Source organism: Delphinapterus leucas, chromosome 11 (assembly GCF_059928025.1).
Source record: "Delphinapterus leucas isolate spDelLeu-1000000601 "Yukka" chromosome 11, BTC_Dleu_Yukka2, whole genome shotgun sequence".
Classification (NCBI taxonomy): domain Eukaryota; kingdom Metazoa; phylum Chordata; class Mammalia; order Artiodactyla; family Monodontidae; genus Delphinapterus; species Delphinapterus leucas.
In genome coordinates this window covers 53,871,960-53,890,798 of record NC_143139.1, presented here as the reverse complement: position 1 = coordinate 53,890,798, position 18,839 = coordinate 53,871,960, and the positions used below count along the sequence as shown (strand labels likewise).

The 18,839-nt window shown below is 44.6% G+C and overlaps 1 pseudogene; it reads left to right on the top strand.

The window, feature by feature from the left end:
• The first annotated feature begins 9,778 nt into the window (after positions 1-9,778).
• Positions 9,779-11,053, top strand: LOC111173702 (lipoyl synthase, mitochondrial pseudogene; annotated as a pseudogene).
• The last annotated feature ends 7,786 nt before the right edge of the window (positions 11,054-18,839 follow it).

Here is an 18,839-nt window from a genome sequence, read left to right as displayed (position 1 = left end):
CATGTCATCTGCAGTGACAGTTTTACTTCTTCTTTTCCAGTTTGGATCCCTTTTATTTCTTTTTCTTCTCTGATTGCTGTGGCTAAAACTTCCAAAACCATGTTGAATAATAGTGGTGAGAGTGGACAACCTTGTCTTGTTCCTGATCTTAGAGGAAATGGTTTCAGTTTTTCACTGTTGAGAATGATGTTGGCCTGGGATTGTCATATATGGCCTTTATTATGTGGAGGTAGGTTCCCTCTATGCCTATTTTCTGGAGAGTTTTTATCATAAATGGGTGTTGAACTTTGTCAAAAGCTTTTTCTGCATCTATTGAGGTGATCATATGGTTTTTCTCATTCAGTTTGTTAATATGGTGTATCACATTGATTGATTTGCATATATTGAAGAATCCTTGCATTCCTGGGATAAACCCCACTTGATTATGGTGTATGATCCTTTTAATGGGCTGTTGGATTCTGTTTGCTAGTATTTTGCTGAGGGTTTTTGCATCTATGTTCATCAGTGATATTGGCCTGTAGTTTTCTTTCTTTGTGACATCTTTGTGTGGTTTTGGTATCAGGGTGATGGTGGCCTCATAGAATGAGTTTGGGAGTGTTCCTCCCTCTGCTATATTTTGGAAGAGTTTGAGAAGGATAGGTGTTAGCTCTTCTCTAAATGTTTGATAGAATTCGCCTGTGAAACCATCTGGTCCTGGGCTTTTGTTTGTTGGAAGATTTTTAATCATAGTTTCAATTTCAGTGCTTGTGATTGTTCTGTTTATATTTTCTATTTCCTGGTTCAGTCTCAGAAGGTTGTACTTTTCTAAGAATTTGTCCATTTCTTCCAGGTTGTCCATTGTATTGGCATATAGTTGCTTGTAGTAATCTCTCACGATCCTTTGTATTTCTGCAGTGTCAGTTGTTACTTCCCCTTTTTCATCTCTAATTCTGTTGATTTGAGTCTCCTCTCTTTTTTTCTTGGTGAGTCTTGCTAATGGTTTATCAATTTTGTTTATCTTCTCAAAGAACCAGTTTTTAGTTTTATTGATCTTTGCTATCGTTTCCTTCATTTCTTTTTCATTTATTTCTGATCTGTTCTTTATGATTTCTTTCCTTCTTCTAACTTTGGGGGTTTTTTGTTCTTCTTCCTTTAATTGCTTTAGGTGTAAGGTTAGGTTGTTTATTTGAGATTTTTCTTGTTTCTTGAGGTAGCATTGTATTGCTATAAACTTCCAAATGTGGGAACTCTTGAATGTGGGCTGGCCTCACTCCTCACTGTTGGGCAGTGATGACATCAGTAACTGGCCAGTGATGTGGGTGTCTTTACCTTCTGGAACCCTACATTATCAAAACTGCTTTCCACATTTTATTTTGTCAAGGCCAGAGTCCCCAAGGACATTATAGGAGGTCTCTAAATTAGAAGTGAGACAGTGGTTGGGCTTTTTGTGACATAAGGCATGGGCCCAGACTCTGCTAGCTACCATCTCCTGCCTTGTGAAATGCAGTGTGTACATGGAGGGAATCCCCACTCCCAGCCTCACCCAGTGTGTGACTGTTCCACCTGTCACTGCCTCTCTGAGGGCTCCAAGGACCTCACCCTCTGTGCCCAGAGTGGCTTTCAGTTGGGGGGTTAGATGCGGGCTCTGCTAAGTTTCAGGGTGTAGGTGGGTGGCCTTCTGCTGAGGGCTGAACTCCAGGAAGCTTGTGGAGGAAAGTCCCCCTACGCACATTGGAGCCCCACCTCACTGGCCCTTTCCCTGTATAATCAATAAGGAGATGGCCATCTGTAGCTTTGCTTGGCTTCCGCACAGCTCTTTGGCCACTGGCTATCCTCTGGCACCTCTGCACTCTCTCCTTCCTCCCCTGGACCCCCAAGTCTGGCCCTTTCAGGTCGAGTCCCCCCTAAATCTCTGTGCCCCAAGAAGGCGTGGGGTGGGCAAAATCTGCTGTCCCCTTTGTCCTTAGCAACCCTGCTCTGTTTTTCTTTTCAAGCTCTGTTCTTGCATAAACTCTTAAGTGAAATGTTTGGTCCCTCAGAACCCTTGCTTTTGATTCAAATGAAGCCCCATTAGTAACTGGTTCCTGATACAAGAACCAGTTTAGGATGTTTGGAGAGCAGAAATAAACAAACCTGCAATTAACTATGTTTTTCCTGTTCTGGTGTTTGGATACAGTAATCTAATTCTCCTTGTATCAATGTAGACCCTCTAGTGACTATATAGAAAGTGTCAGGAAATGTGGAAAAGAAAGAAAGGCATAAAAATTAATATATAAGATCTGCTATTGTACCAGTTGATATGTCTACAGACTATTACAAAAGAAATGATATCCAATTGGCAGGAAAGGAATGCTGAAAGTTTAAAAAGCATTATTTCATTTTGAATAAAACATAGCTTAAAAATTCTTCATCAGAACTATTATCACTACCCATATTTGCACCCAAATGGGGGAAAAAAGAGGAAGGTGGACACTTTTCCAGAGTTCTTCTTTCAGTGGTCAGTTAACTTCACTAATTCATAAACTAAAGCTACAACTTAACTCCAGCCCACCTGCTCCATTCCACCCAGGGTTGGGGGAGATGCCTTACAGCAAAGCCTGAGACTGCTGTGATTCTTTGCATCAGAAGCCTTAGGCCCTAAGAAAATGTGGACTGTGAATTGAACCTGCTTGTATTCACAAATGATTTATACTAGAAATTAATATTAACCAATATTATCCATTTACTTTGTTCAACAATTATATTTTTGAGTTCCTCTACGTGTTATTCTCTGTTCTTGCCAAAGGAGATACTGCAGACAGAGGTCCTACCCTTTGGAGCTTTTAGTGGAGGAAACACACCCACGCACAACCCAGGAAAACAAATAAGGTGATTGTCATCATTACTATGAAGAACATAAATAGGGTGATATGGTGAGTAAAAGAGTATGTACAATACAGGCACTATTTTCGAAAGCATGATCTGTGGAGAAAGACCTCTAAGAAGAGGACATTTCGAGTTAAGACAGGCCTGGAAGTGTAGAGGTACTGATGGAAGAATTTGTTTCAGATGCTTGAAGGATGGAGACGAAACCAGTGCATGGCTCGAGCCTAGGGAAACAAGGGGAAAGAGAAGAGAATGAGATTGGTCATTAGGGAGGGATCAGAAAAAGCCATGAAGAAGTTGAGGTTTTTTTTTTTTTTTTCTGCGGTACGCGGGCCTCTGTTGTGGCCTCTCCCGTTGCGGAGCACAGGCTCCGTACGCGCAGGCTCAGCGGCTGTGGCCCACGGGCCCAGCCGCTCCGCGGCATGTGGGATCTTCCCGGACCGGAGCACGAACCCGTGTCCCCTGCATCGGCAGGCGGACCCTCAACCACTGCGCCACCAGGGAAGCCCCCAGGTCTAATTATTAATGCTACCCAGCTTTCAGATGAGCTGACATGCCCTTTGTAGGGCTTTGGGTTGTTAAAGCCTGTGGATCAATATCAGTTTAAAGGTGGTTTCTCTCTGTTCACCCGTGGAACACAACAGAGGAAAGGGTTCTTCCTCAGATGCAGCAGAGAGATGTGTCTTCAAAGTGGGCAAAGAGGTAGACAGCAACCATTTGTCACAATAAACATTAGCTGAGCCATTGCATTTTTTAAGCACAGATTTATTGGGTAGGTTTGTGTGAATGTGTGCCTTTGGCAAAGTTCTCAAGGGCTGTCTGTTTCATTGGGGAAAAAACACCTCTCAGCCAAGGCCAAGAAAACGATTTCAGCTAAGAAACGAACTGCTGTGGCTCATAATATAACCCATGAAATAATTGTAGCCAGAGCCAGAAAATGCAGTCATTAGAAAGGCTTCAGCAAGAACGAGGCTGTGACGACACCCCCTTCCCCACCCCAGATAACTGTGCTTTCATCTTTATGGCTCCCACTACAGGAAAATGACCTTAGGATGACTTTCAAGTCCTAAATTTCTCTGTGAAAGAAAATATTAAGAAGGAATAAGAAAATTATAGACGGGCCCCAAAATTTGAATAGAAGGGGAAATTCTTACGAGTTTACTTAGAAAGGAAATCATTAAATTCTTTCGAAATGATCTTTTCTGTTCAAGTGCAAAAGACTGACTCGGGGAGGGGAGAGACTACAGGCAGGACACACATGGTCAGATCAAGTCTTCACAGACCAACTGCTAAAAATAGATGAAATTTAAAGCTGGGATTGAATTAGGTCACCTTAGCACTTTGATCAGGGAGCCCATTTACCAAATGTGATGCTGCTCAGTATTTGGCCGTTACAGCTGAAGGAAGAAAAGAAGGATCGATTGTTGTAGCAGCCACTGTAGACATGCACATAGACAGAGCATCTCCTAGGCAGGTGGGCAGGAAGGCCGGTGTGTGTGCTCCAGATCCTGCATGTGCCCTCCTCTGGCTCCTTTCTCCGTCCCTGCTCTATACCCCAGGGGCAAGCTCTCCCCGCTCCCCGCTCCCAGACTGCTGACTTCTGGTTGGCTTTGAGGCTCGAGTGTGAGAGGAGAGACAGCCAGCTTGGGTATTTCCTCTCTGCTCTGCCTCTGCTCCTCGCCTGCCTCTGACAGGCAGCCAGCATCCTGCCAGGTCACTGCCTCCGGGGCTCGTGTTCTCAGTGGGCTCTGAGCAGGTTCCCCTTTCTCCAGCCCTGGAGGTGATAAAGGCTCTCTGCTCTCTAATTTCTGGCTGCCTCACCATGCACTCCCTGCTCCCTCACCCCTTCCTCACTACGCACAGTAGCCCCGGGACTACATTCTCTTCACTTAAATCGCTTGCGTGGAACTGTGTTCCCTGCCAGGACACTGAGCCATACAGCCCTGAATACATGTGCACAGAAGAAGACTCCAACTCTATTCTAAGGCAGATGGTTATGGTATACCATGGGTACCTCATTTAGCTTCGATGCCTTAGTGTGGAAAATAAGGTAACATTAGTACAGAACTTAGACTGGTGGTTCACTGTTTTCTTTAGGCACTTTCAGCAGGATACTCATGTCTTTTACATACACATTATAGGAAGTCTGGGCCCGAGGCCCCAGATAGCCACAGTCAGATTTACATTTTGGGGGTCCCAGCAAGAAGGTACAGGACAGCAGAGGTGAGCTGCTGCAAGCTTTCCCATTGGTGTTAAGAGAGCTTAAGGACTCTAGAAATATCCCCCAAGGTATAAAGGGATAGAAATATTCTGCATTCATTTTTATTCCTGGCTGTGAATAGGTGGTCAAGATAAGAGAAAGATGAAAGAAAGATACAGGAGAGGAGAGGAAGGGGGATGAGGTAGAGAGGGAGGGGAGGGGAGGGAGAAGGGAGGGGAAGGGGAGAGGAGGAAAAAAGAGAGAGCTAGTAATTCTTTGTTAAATTTCAGCCAGGGCTAAATAAAGTCTCTTTTTTAGAAAACTAAATAGTCTTACTAGCAGAATTAATGCCAAGAGCTTTGCTTTGAAAAACGGGCCAGCCAACATAGAGATACTTAATTTACAACCTGCAGCTCAGATGCCTTTCACAAATACCCTGTCTGAAATATCCCTGTCCTCCATAACCCACTGCCCCATCATGTGTTTTATTTTTTCTCATGACACTTAGCACCACCTGACATGACATTACAGGACTTCTGTGAGTGTCTCTTGTCAGCTCTGCCCCTGGCGTGCCAGCTCTTGGAGACCAGTGCGCTGTGCATTCCTTCACCAGCACCAGGGCGAGAGTGGACATCAAGACCAAGGTGACAGTGGGAATCCAGCGAGTCCGGGAACCTCCAGTGGCCATTCCTCCTGCAAGGCAGATGGCTGAGCGGCGGTCACCAAACAAACAACTGTGACTACACTTTGTCTCAGGAAATCGGAATGGGGGACCCTTACATATTCAAGAGCAATTCTCTCCCCAAATTTTTGTGAAAACCCGATTCAGAGTTTCATTCACATGCTGTTAGTGGCAGAAAATGAAGTGTCCCTTTTTCTCTTCCTTGGTGCTGGATTTTCTTCCTCTGAAAATAAGGAAGAAAAGACTCCAGATGGAGAGCTCACATTGTCGGCAGATTTAGAAAAACTCCCCTGGAATTTGTACAGACTGACAAGCGAGTCATCTTCCATCTTATTGCTTTAATTTCAGGCTTCAGAGATGCCCAGCTCTGTTGTTCAAATAGTTTTATTAAAAATTTGTGAGGAGGGAAAAGAAGTCTCCGTGGGCCTGTCTGATTTCATTATCCCTGACACAGCACACAAATGGAGCAGGGCTGCCGAAGGCTGGAGATGGCCGTCTGTGGCACTGGGGGGAAGTGAAAGCCCCTGGAAGCTTCCAGTACTGATCACAGATGTTCTCATCTGCCAGGGGATCTCACAGAATCACGATTCTCAATATATAACTTAGTGCATATTTCTCAGTCATTAAACCACCAGTATCCTAGTCAGAAGACAGACACCCACCTATCCCCAACCTTTAACTTGTCCCTTTAGTCTAACTTCTATTGCTCCTCTCATTAGAGAAATTCCATTCTCTAAGAATTTTCTGAGTCCAGATTGAGCAATAAAATGCCAGCCATTCCTCTGTGGCTTTGATGGATGACCCCAGTATTCCACAAAGAGAGGATACTGCCATTCAGATTGTGATCCAGACATTCGAGTCCCCCAAAGTCTAGGTACACACCTGACAATATCCTGAAAGGCAGGGATTTGCCTGATGGCACCAACTAAAGTGAAGCCCCTGTGGAAAGGGCAGATGGGCTTCTGTGTTCCCTCGGAAGGAACACTAGGTCACATGAAGGTGGTCAGCCCAGTGAGACAAGCTACCTTCTCCCATACATATTTTTCTGGTTGCCAGGAGAGGTCTCCAGCCTCAAGAGCGGCCCTGTTGAAAGATGCCCAACTGAGTTTTGTGAAGGTTTGGAGCAGCCCTGTTGAAAGATGCCCAGTGGAGTTGTGTCAAGGTTTGGAATGAGTAAGGGGATTGGAGGGGGTGTACTAGCAACACAGGTGGACACGTAGAAAGTAAAGAGCCCCCAGCAGGCCATCTGGATTCCAGCTCCAGCTCACTCCCTGACTCCATCACAGCCTTTCTCAACCCAAGATAAATGTTAGGATCAACAGAGCTTTTAAAAAATACTGGTGCCTGGACACAACCCTCAAAACAATTCAAATAGGATCAAATCAGAATTTTTCTCCCCACCTGAAAGTTCTAGTAGAAAGTATAAGGGTATAAAAAGTTTGGGAAAACTTTAAGTGCAGAGTTGCAAAGTTAATGCCAAGGATGAGTTTCTATGGTTTCTCCAGCCACACTCTCATGCAGAGGGATGGGGGGTGGGGGGCAGCGCCAAAACCAAAGGGTTTTCACGGCCAAAGAGGAAAGTAGATGGAAGCTGACCCAGGAGAAGGGAGGGCTGTTTCCACGGCTCAGGCCCCATTGCTCTCAGGCCAGGACCTGATTTCATAGCTGCTTTGGGAACTTTGCAAATTCCTGGGCCAATGCCCAGGGCTAGAGAAACCACCATGTCTACGTAAGGCCCCAAGCATCTACCTTCTATTCTTTAAGATCACACCTACCACTGAAGATCAAAAGATTTCTCACTCCCTCTACCAAGTCCCTTCCAACTTAGCCAAGAATTTTGTCCCTGCTTAACCTCCTTCCCCTGCTCACAGGAGAAATGAGGGTAGTTCTTTTTTCTTCTCTGTTAGGGGCCTGTGTTAAGCCTGGTGATGGTCCCGATTTTGACTCGCAGCATCACTGCCCTATTCAGGGGGTTTGCACAGTGCACGATCTGTATGACTGTAGATGATGACCCTGAGGAGGCCGTGATTAGATAAGCATGCCACAGACACAAATGTGCAAATGACTGAACACACACTCACTCACACACACACACACACACACACACACACACACACAGTCAGTAAGCCATCAGCATGGCAAAGAAAGAAAACTAGCAACAACGAAACCAGAAGACTCATTTTTTAACCTAGACAGTGATCAAACGGTTCCATGTAAACTGTGATTTTAGTTACTTCTTCCTCAGCCCTAGAAAGTATGCTTCCCTCTGAAGAGCTGATGTAGCACTCTAAATGATACATTCACTACTAGAATTCAGTGTTCTGTTTCTCTCTAGGATAGTAATAGAGACTGGATACATGTCCTAGTGTCTAATTCTCAAGTTATATAATTAGTAACTACATCATGCAATTTTTTTTTTTAAATCCTGCTACAAGATAGCAGCTCAGGGCTTCCCTGGTGGCGCAGTGGTTGAGAGTCCGCCTGCCGATGCAGGGGACGCGGGTTCGTGCCTCGGTCCGGGAGGATCCCACATGCTGCGGAGCGGCTGGGCCCGTGAGCCATGGCCGCTGCGCCTGCGCGTCCGGAGTCTGTGCTCCGCAACGGGAGAGGCCATAGCAGTGAGAGGCCCGCGTACCACACACACACACACACACAAAAAAAAGAAAGAAAGAAAAAAAAGATAGCAGCTCATAGGAGGCAAAGCTGAAGTTGTTCAGCAGGTTCAGTTGTTTTAAAGTACTCAGGCTTCTTTCAGCCACAAGTCATTATTATCTGTTTCTTCTTTATCATTACCATTATTATTATTACTATTTAGCCACCGTTAAGAGAATGTTCTGTAGAAATTTAAGAGTTAGAGAGTGAGAGGGAAAAGGAGTATGACATTGAAATCATCTCAACTATAGCTCTTTGCATCTCCTGAGAAGCCTTTCAGAGAGGGGTTTTCTCTAATTTTCAGGATCATGATTTCTATCTCATGAGGTGATTAGGTCTTCTCTAATTTTTATGAGACACCAGTGCATGTCATGATTCCCTCTTTGGCAAATAACCCTGCAGAGGGCAGGGAAGACTAAAGGAGAGAAGAAATCAAATCATATTAACTAGTAGACACTAAGTCTGTAATGGGATAAATCAACTCCCTTTTCCTTTTAGTTGTTCAGTTATATAATTATTATTATCCACATGCTCAGTCTAACTTTTCCCAGAATATATAATCATACAGTTTACTTCCTAGGGCTGGACCTTTCAGTCTCTGATCTTCTGAAATGTTGGTTTCAGCTCACTGGCCACCTTGGGTGACCCACAGAGGTCATAGTTAGGGACTGACTTGGGCACCAACTGGAGTCAGCATCTTTTTAAAATTGCACTTTCACTCAACAAAGAGAAGTAGCTCCTTTGGTGAAAGGCATTTCAGCAGAGCTCATGGTTGATCTATTGCTTTCTTGGGGGGGAGGGGGCATTTTATCTGGAAGGTACCAAAGAGCTCTCCACCAGTCTGGTAGTGCTCTGTCCGCCCCGGCCTTCCATTCTCTCCTCAGTACAAACACATACACACTTGCTTTCAAGCCTGTCCACTGCTAGGGATGTCCTTCTCTCTAGCATACACAAAAGATGAGAATAGCATCACCACTGACTGACACGTCTCTTAAACTTTGAGAAGCAGTGTTGGCAACTGCAACCACAACAAACAATCCATATCGAGGGCCCACACTTCTGCCTCGAACATGGGAATTCAGGCCAATTCAAATATTTCCAAAACACCTCTCAGAGCCAAACTCTCAGATCCGCACACTTAAGGGGCAAGCACTCCAGCCCTCATCTCGGGGAGCTGTTTTTAAACAGGCCTCTGCATTAGAAAGTCAACACTTCACAGATTTCTAGCTACCTCTAGATCTGGTCTCTGAGATTTGAGGTTGTGCAAATTCAAACTCTAGACCATAGCTATGTCAATGAGTATAGTCCAGTACTAATAGTAATTAGCATTAAAGAGAACCAAACAATATTCAAGTTGCTTTTGTATCCATTGTGTCTGATGTAATGTGAGGAATGGAGAAATGTGAAATTACATAATTTTCAAGAGACCAAAATCGTCTGTCAATGCTGAGGAAAAAGATGACCAGGACTCTCCCTTGGTGGCATAGAGTGACCTACACTTTCTAGGAGAAATTTCCAGGCATAAAATGCCAGAAAGGAGAACGGTTAAGACTACCTCCATGGCTAAAGACAGAGATTCCCATGGGGAAAAAATTACAATAAACTGAAAAATACAATGCAGAATTTAAATCTCCATACAGGGTGTGAGGAAGCTCAGTGTCCCAATATTGGAGAGTGTTGGGGAGGCAGAGAATATGCCACTGCCACTGCCCCAATCATGTTGATGGGTGACACATGTACAGGAGGTTGTAGGTTTTGTTCTGCTAAGACTGCAAGAAATCCACCTCCACTGGATGCCAATGAGCCCTACAATACTGCAAAGGCAATTGCAGAGTGGGGTCTGGATTATGTAGTCCTGACGTCTGTGGATCGAGAAGATATGCCTGATGGAGGAGCTGAGCACTTTGCAAAGACTGTGCCTTACTTAAAGGAAAGGAATCCGAAAATCCTTGTGGAATGTCTGAGGAGATCTTAAAGCAAAAGAAAAAGTCGCTCTGTCAGGATCAGATGTGTATGCACATAATGTAGAAACAGTTCCAGAACTACAGAGGAAAGTTCGTGATCCCCGGGCCCATTTTGACCACTCTCTACGTGTACTGAAACATGCCAAGGAAGTTCGACCTGATGTTATTTCTAAAACACCTATAATGTTGGGTTTAGGTGAGGATGACGAGCAAGTATATGCAACGATGAAAGTACTTCGTGAGGCAGATGTGGACTGTTTGACTTTGGGACAATATATGCAGCCAACAAAGCACCACCTTAAGGCTGAAGAATACATTACTCCTGAAAAGTTCAAATACTGGGAAAAAAGCAGGAAATGAACTTGGATTTCATTATACTGCAAGTGGCCCTCTGGTGTGTTCTTCATATAAAGCAGGTGAATTTTTCCTGAAAAATCTAGTAGCTAAAAGAAAAAAAAGCCCTCTAACACTTAACAAGACATTCAAGATCACAGGAATTTTAAAACTTTGACTCCAGTTGGTAACAGAAGTGATGGCAGAATGCCTAGACTTCAGTGGATATATCCCAGTCTTTTTGTCTTAAGAAAAATGTCAATAAGTTGTGCATATTTAATTATAATAATTCATTTGTCTTTTAGCATATCTTCTTTGTCCCAGTAAACAATTGCTTGTTATGATGTAATCATAAAACATCTTTGTAAGAATTTACTGTTAAGAGTATAATTTTAAAAATACATTAAAAACTTCTAGAAAATCAAAAAAAAAAAGTCACTCTCAAATTTGGAGACTATAACCCTACTATATTTAAAAGGGAGGAGGGAGACTAAATCAAGGTTACAAAAGTTGTATGATTTAAATATTGGCATTTAACTATTTAATACCTTTAACCCCCACCCCATACAATGTAATATATTCTGTTTGCAAGAAATTCATAGAATTCTGTGTGCACACAGACACATACACACACACCCTATGATATGTCTGGTGCGGGTTTCAGCCTTGTCCTTGGGTCCCCTTATCTCTGGCTAGAAGTTTATTTGGATAGCATGTTAAACATCTAAATGAAAGGTGCTTCATGACTTTGACCCTGCAGGGTAGGAAAAAATAATTTTTCCTCTACCCTTCTAAGTTCTTGGCCAGGGCCCCTGGAACAAAAGACCGATTACCAAGAGAAAAACACAGAGAAGTTTATTCACATGTATATCTCACATACATGGGACACACCGAGGGAAATGAGTAACTCAGGGAGGTGGCTTAGAATTCAGGCTGAAATACCACCTTCAGCTACATCAGAGAAAGGACTGTGGTGGGGCAGGTCAGGGGTGGGAAGGTGACCAAGAACAGTGACATGGTGAACAGGGTAAACTTCGTTACGCAGATTGCAGCCTGGGCCTTCTCCATGGATAAGTCTCTTCCGACTTAGAGCCATCCTTCTCTTCCTGGTCCAGAAAGCGAGACCCCCTCACAAATGGATATTTCCTTTACAAGTATAAATTGTCCTTACAAAAGGGCATCTTTTATTCTGTTTTCCAGAGCTTCTCTTCTGTCTTCTCTTTCTCAAAACGATGCTTATGTCTAGAGGCCTACTTTGGGGTGGTGTATCCTGGTGTCCTACAATAATACAAAATGCCCTTCTGGCCCCCAGGTGAGAGGCCTTACGGTGAATGCTCATAAAGCAGCCCTGAATATAAGCACAAGTCCCAGTAAACACAGTCATGAGCCTGATGGGAGAATAGCAGTCTCCAGAATGTGGGCAGGAGCTCTGTCCTCCGAACGCTTGGCTTTGGTGCTCAGGGCCTGGGAAGAGCTGGACAGAAAACCCTGAGGCCTGGAAACAATTTCACAGGCAGATACATTTTTGAAACTGAGGGGTTGTTAGAGCTCAAACTTTTGTGCTCTTTTCTTTCTTTTTTTTTTTTTTTTTTTTTGCGGTACGCGGGCCTCTCACTGTCGTGGCCTCTCCCGTTGCGGAGCACAGGCTCCGGACGCGCAGGCTCAGCGGCCATGGCTCACGGGCCCAGCCGCTCCGCGGCATGTGGGATCTTCCCAGACCGGGGCACGAACCCGCGTCCCCTGCATCGGCAGGCAGACTCTCAACCACTGCGCCACCAGGGAAGCCCTGTGCACCAGGGAAGCCCTGTGTTCTATTCCAAAGTAGCTTTCAGTGGAGCAACGTAGAAAGCCCAGACAGAATCAGCTTTCCAAAGCTGTCTGTCTTCCCACCTGCTGTTGCTGGGTGTCCTGGGGTAAAGGGAGGGAAGCTGGCCCATGAGAGAGGACCATCTACTAGCCTACCCCACTGGGAGAAAACCTGCTAAAAGCAAAATGAAATCTTCCCCTGGGGCCATTACTCACGAGGCCCAGCTCTGAACATGACGCTGGTGGGGAGTTTTAGGGAAGTTTTAAAGCATAGAAGTGGGAATTTACCTGTGTATATGTACCAGCATTGGAAACCTCCATCCTCACAGGCCCTATTCCTGAGGCATCAGCACCAACTAAAGTTGTGGTCAGATGCTTCCTACTAAATTAAGGGAAAGAAATATAACGTGGCAACCTGTCCTAAGTAAGACATAGGAATCCCTGTACATTCCTCCTCTTGAATCACTCCCTCCTTGCAAGCAGGGATTGGTGCTGGTTTCATGGAATATCCTTTTTAGATTTTGAATGCAGCTCCTCTCCTATGGCTCTGTCCTTCCCAACAGCTGTCCAGGGTCTGGGGCACTTCATTAGGTGAAGCCTTGGGTCAACTGTATGTCAGATCCCTAACCCCACATTTATTTTAGGGATTAAAGAATGGAGGGAGTAGGAAGCAAGGGATATTCAGAATTTAAACATTTTCCCAGATCCTTTGCCCCAGGTAGCATTAAAAAGCCTGAAAACCAAACGCTGTACTGACCATGGGGCCTGTGTCTCTGAGCTTTCAGCCATCGGCCTGCTCAGAGCACTCAGGAGCAAATAAAATTGCCAAGCATTTAACAATTATAACAGCTTTTGTTCAGCACCGTTTATGTGCCAGACACCGTGCTGAAAGCTTCTTATACATGAAATTATTTAATTCCCCTCAGCTCCTGAGAGGTTTATATTATTTCCCCCCTTTTTTTGCAAGAGAAGAAACTGAGGTTTAGAAAGGGCAAGAGACTCGTCCAAGGTCACACAGTGAGGGTTGGTGAACGCAGGGTTCAGAACCACACTACCTCCAAACAGCAAAGTGACAGAAAGGGAATATTTGATTCAGAAATTCTCAGAGCATTTACCGCTTGTCCCAGTCATTTGGGACTTTTCACAAAATCTAAAATGTTGCATCAATTTTCATTTCAGGTTTTATAATCACACTAAGACTGCAAATTCCTTGAGGTCAAAGACTGGGTTTTCCACTTCTCTGTGTTCTTCCAAGTGCCTAACATAGCAATTTGCACAACAAAGCCAATTAAAAAGTAGGTATTAACAAATCTAAATGTGGTAGAGGTAAATTAATAGTTATTAAGTGAGTCAAAGAAAAAAATGAGCCTTCCAAAATAAAAATGGAAGAGGGTTTTGTTTTCGCCATTTCCCAGGATGTGGGTCATTTTTAAAAGGCAAATTTTCAGCACATCTGGAGTTCCAAAGGAGGGAAATAGCCCAGGTTAATTAACTTCTGAAATAGCCCCACTGCGAATGAAGTGGGCAAGTGGAAGCCTCCGCCAGCATCCTGAATATGTCAGCGGGAAGTGATCCCAGCAAAGCTTCAATGTAAATCAAGCTTGGTTCCCCGTAAGCCCCAGATTCTCACAACTTCAGAGACGCATCCTTTCATCTTTTCACCCTCTCCTGAGGGCTTATAGCTTCTGCAGTGGCCGGAGGGCAGGAGTCACAGAAGCTCAGCCCTGGTGCCCACGTGAGCGGACAGGGGCTGTGTACCATCAGAAGCCAGTGAGATAAGCAGCAAAATCCTTTAAGCAGAGACCCTGGGGGCAGAAATGCCAGAGACCGAGGTACTGGAATGTTTAGAGATTTCAATCTGCAAGGAGAGAGAAGCCTTCTAACATCCCAGCCTGAAAGAAAGCCAAGTAAAGGGGTCACGCTTCTTTCCTCCCCCCAAGGACTGCATCTTCTACGCTGTCCCCTCTTGAGCGGTGTGCCTGTGCCCCTGCCCTCACGTGCACCGCAGTGTGCATAGGCACATACAGCTACCCTAACTGTGCTCAGTTTCCTCTTTCTTTTCTTTATCAAAGTGCACGGCTGTGATTCTCCTAGATGCTGCTGGACTCCAGGCCGCCGTCCCCCTTCCTGGGGGCAGCTGCACACCAGACAGTATAAAACAGGGAGGGTAACACCAATGCGTTCGAGTGAAGAAATCCCCCTCTCCCTTTGGTCCTCTATTAATGCAGCAGTATCTGTCACCTAGATTTTGTTTTTCTCCTTCAAATACACAAGTAGGAAGTGTCATCCTTTAAGACATCTTTCTGGGGAGGGAGAGGACTTTTTTCCAACATTTGTCTGGCACCATTTCTGGCCACCATCTGTGGCCTCTTGGTGGGCCATCACCCTCCCAGATGTAGGTTTCAGCCAGCAGTGCACATCTGTGCTCAGGGCCCCGGGGAGGGGAGGGCCACCCTCCCAAATGTTCCCTTAGTAGCGCACACTGCTTCTCTCCCGGTGAGGCCAGAGCCTGCCACCGAGCTCTGGTTTCTCCCACTGTGATGGGATACGCTGCCAGTAGGGTCCTGGTGCTGCCATTTTGAAAATGAAAATATCTACAGCTAACTCCAGTTACCATCTGTTTGTAACCTTTACTCCTATCCTCAGGCCAGCGTGAAACTGCCACTGTAGCCTCTGGGTCTCCTGGACTTTCGCAACAGACTAGCCACCAGCTTCCTCTTGCAATCTTTTGAACAGCCAAGAGCCATTGTCACGAGCTATGCATCACTACAAGCACAGTCCACATTTTTAAAGGGCTGCACATTGTATGTCACTTCCAGTCTTCCACGGTGAGGAGCAAGAAAGAGGAAGAAAGGATCAGAAATTAAAATACGAAAATTTGCAAACCCACAGAGTTCATTGCACCTTTCAGAATATAACTGGGTAGATTGAAAAGAATTGTTCATGTTATCAAAGCAAGTGGAAGAAATAGGATTTAATATTTCTGGATAACAATGACATACCAGAAGAGGAAGAACCCTATTTAAGGAGTAAAACCTGTGGGAATTTAAAAACATCTGAGGATGTGTGATATCCATCTCTGGAAGAGATGGGACAATAAGAGATGCAGTAATGATATTGGTTGGGATGCTAAAAAAGCAAGTCTAGCTTAAAAGCAGATGTCGCAGTGGCGCAGTGGTTGAGAGTCCGCCTGCCGATGCAGGGGACACGGGTTCGTGCCCGGGTCCGGGAAGATCCCACATGCCGCGGAGCGGCTGGGCCCGTGAGCCATGGCCGCTGAGCCTGCGCGTCCGGAGCCTGTGCTCCACAACGGGAGAGGCCACAACAGTGAGAGGCCCGCGTACCGAAAAAAAAAAAAAAAAAGCAGGTGGCAAACAGAAATATTCAATTCTGGGTAGTCGGCATCTTAGCAATCAGAACCGTAGAAGACATTTTTTATTCGATGCCAGTATAAAATAGAAGACCCTGGTTGCCCAGCCAGTTGGCCGTGTGTATCATTCATCATTTCTTGGTTACCAAGAAAATTATCAAAATATGAGTTTGCTATAACGCAAAGTAAGCAGGGATTTCAATATCCTATATCATCAGGGAAGAGGTATAAATCTAGATCGGATGGGCCCGTGATGGGAGAGAGAAGGGACCAATCTAGTCAACCCCTCATGAGTAGCTGAACAGTCAGATGAATAATATAAAGAGGGTATAAAGCATTCACATGCGAGTCAGCCAACCTGGTGCAGAGGGGCCCATGGCAGGAATCCAGCAATCAGACAACAATCGAATCTTACAGGAAGTGGCACTGCATTTCTAGGCACAGACAGTAAAAATAACGTCTAGAATTTGTAGGTGTTCCTGGTACTGTTAATAACAATAACACAGCTGCCAGGCTCTGTGCTAAGAGCCTCACAAATTTTATTTCACCAAATCCTCGAAACCAGCTAATGAGATGGGTACTATTTTTATCTCCTATTTTTAGATGGGGAAATTGAAGTTCAGAAATGGTAACCCTACTGGTAATCGCCAGAGTAGGGATCGGAACTGAAGCTCTGGGTTTTTCACCCTGTAGAATCTAAGGAAAAAATGTATCCCTTCATTAATACCATGAGGCAGATACTATTCCCTTCATTGTATAGATGGTGAAACAGTGGCTCAGTTGGTTGACTTGTCCATGGCCCACAAGCTAGCAAGGAGCAGACCTAGAATTTCGGCCCACATCTTGTTTGAAACCAAAGCCAGAGCACTTAGGGTTAAGAATGGCCCTTATTGGCCTTCGTCAATCATGGTAATTCACTGACCAGTGATGGTTCAGGAACTTAGACCAGTCAGTGTCTAACATTTCCCTATCAGGCAATTTTTGCATCAATAATTGTTATGACTAAAATTGGTCCAAGCAAATGAATTGGAAGGACTTGGGTTCCAAAGCTCAGGTTCAAAGATCTCCCTCTCTCTCCCTTTCTCTCTCCTCAAAAAGCGAACGGAAAAGCATATGGCACCGATTGTTACTCGAAGCCGCCACACTACCAAGTAGAGAATTCACCTTTGGATGAAGTCGTCTTTCTAGATGGCTGTGTGGAGACATAGAGGTAACCCTAGCTGTTGATGACATAATTAAATGGTAGGATCGACCAACCTTAGGCTGGATTCCTTTTCGTATGAGCCAATAAATGTCCTCACTGTCTGAGTAACTTTGAGTTGAGTAACCATTCTCTGCAATGAAAAACAACCTAACAAACATCTACCCCATGAGCCCTCCTCAGAGAAGAAGGGGAAGAGTCATCAGAGCCCTTAGAGATGACCAAACTCATGTGAGGGAGTCCACACTGTGCTCCTTTCATAGATGAGAACGGTAAAGTCCAACATGGTTATGTAACTTGCGCTAGGTTACATAGCTAGTAAGCGACAAGGCTGGAATTTGTACCGACGAGGGTGTAACACCAGAGCTTGTGTGTTTTCCGATATGCACGATGGAAATCTTGGCCAGTAATCTTCCAGTCTCCTGCAGAAGTTAGGTGAGGGCTCACTGAGGACAAAACCTAATAAGAAATCTGGTTTTCACAGCAGATTGCCGGTCTCAGCAAGGAATTTGTGAGTTGGACATGGAGAACCTGTTGTATGACTGGGCCAATGTGACGGGAGACGAGAGAGGCTGGGATTCAGAGGCTAATCCTGGCACACTGGACCTGGGTTGAAGGCCAAAGCATCACATTCAGACTCTACTAGATAATGTGTGTGAGGTTACTGATACCTCTTCCTGCCCCAGTCAGGGCCGGCTCAGCCATCAGTGGAGAACATAGCAGCTTAAGTGGAAACTCTTAAAGACAGAAGCTGGTAAAAAATAAAGGAAAAAGGGAAGGGGAGTAAATCCACAGATATTAGAAACATGATTATTATGAAAGTGACAAAGTGACTCCCTGCTAGATTTTTGCTTTATCTCGAAGTATCAGCTCTTTCTGGCCAATCTGCACTATATCCAAGTTTCTAATATGTTTTTAGTGCATTTTCACATATAACATATTGTTTTCCTAAAACTGGTTATTATTCTGTCTTGAGTTCTTGCTCAAAATTTACATTTGCATCTGAAACTCAAAGTACTACGGTACCTGGCTACCTTTCCCAGAGCTGGCATATATGTCTGCTGACATTGAATACTGCACTCTTTCTTGTAGAGAGCGCCATTCATGTGACTTCACTCAAATGGTGCAGTGCACAACCTGAACAACCATACCCAGTAGTCCTGCCTGATTCTCCAACTCCTTGTCCACTTTTTGTCTAAGAATTCTTTCTTAGTCGTGTTTGTGCCTATTTTCACTATTACATATGAGGTAGATTGGCTGATGGTTGCCACAGTTGCTCAAGTAGTCGTCAGTGTAAGAAAAAATGTTCTGGCTTTGGTATCATTTCAAACAAAATGTGGTCTGGAATTTTAGGTCTGCTCCTTGCTAGCTTGTGAGCCATGGATAAGTCAACCAACTGAGCCACTGTTTCACCATCTATACAATGAAGGGAATAGTATCTGCCTCATGGTATTAATGAAGGGATACATACTAAATGAGATAAAACATGTCAATGTATATTTTTGTTATTATTATTAATATTATCAGAGTCCCTAGCATGATGTCTACAAATGAGTAGATCTTCAATAAATATTAATTCTCTTCTCAAACTTCTATATCAATCTCAGTCCCTTCTCTGTGCAGGGAATGAACCTTGTCCAGCAGATGCCTGCATCCTAAGTGAAGAGTACCCTGTCCTGAATGTTTGCCAAACAGGCTGGGGAGCATTTTGCAAGTGTGTCTCCGTGAGAAGTTTTGGGCTGAGAGAGGAGGGAGATAAGTTCTCTGGTCAAACATTTGAAAAGTAC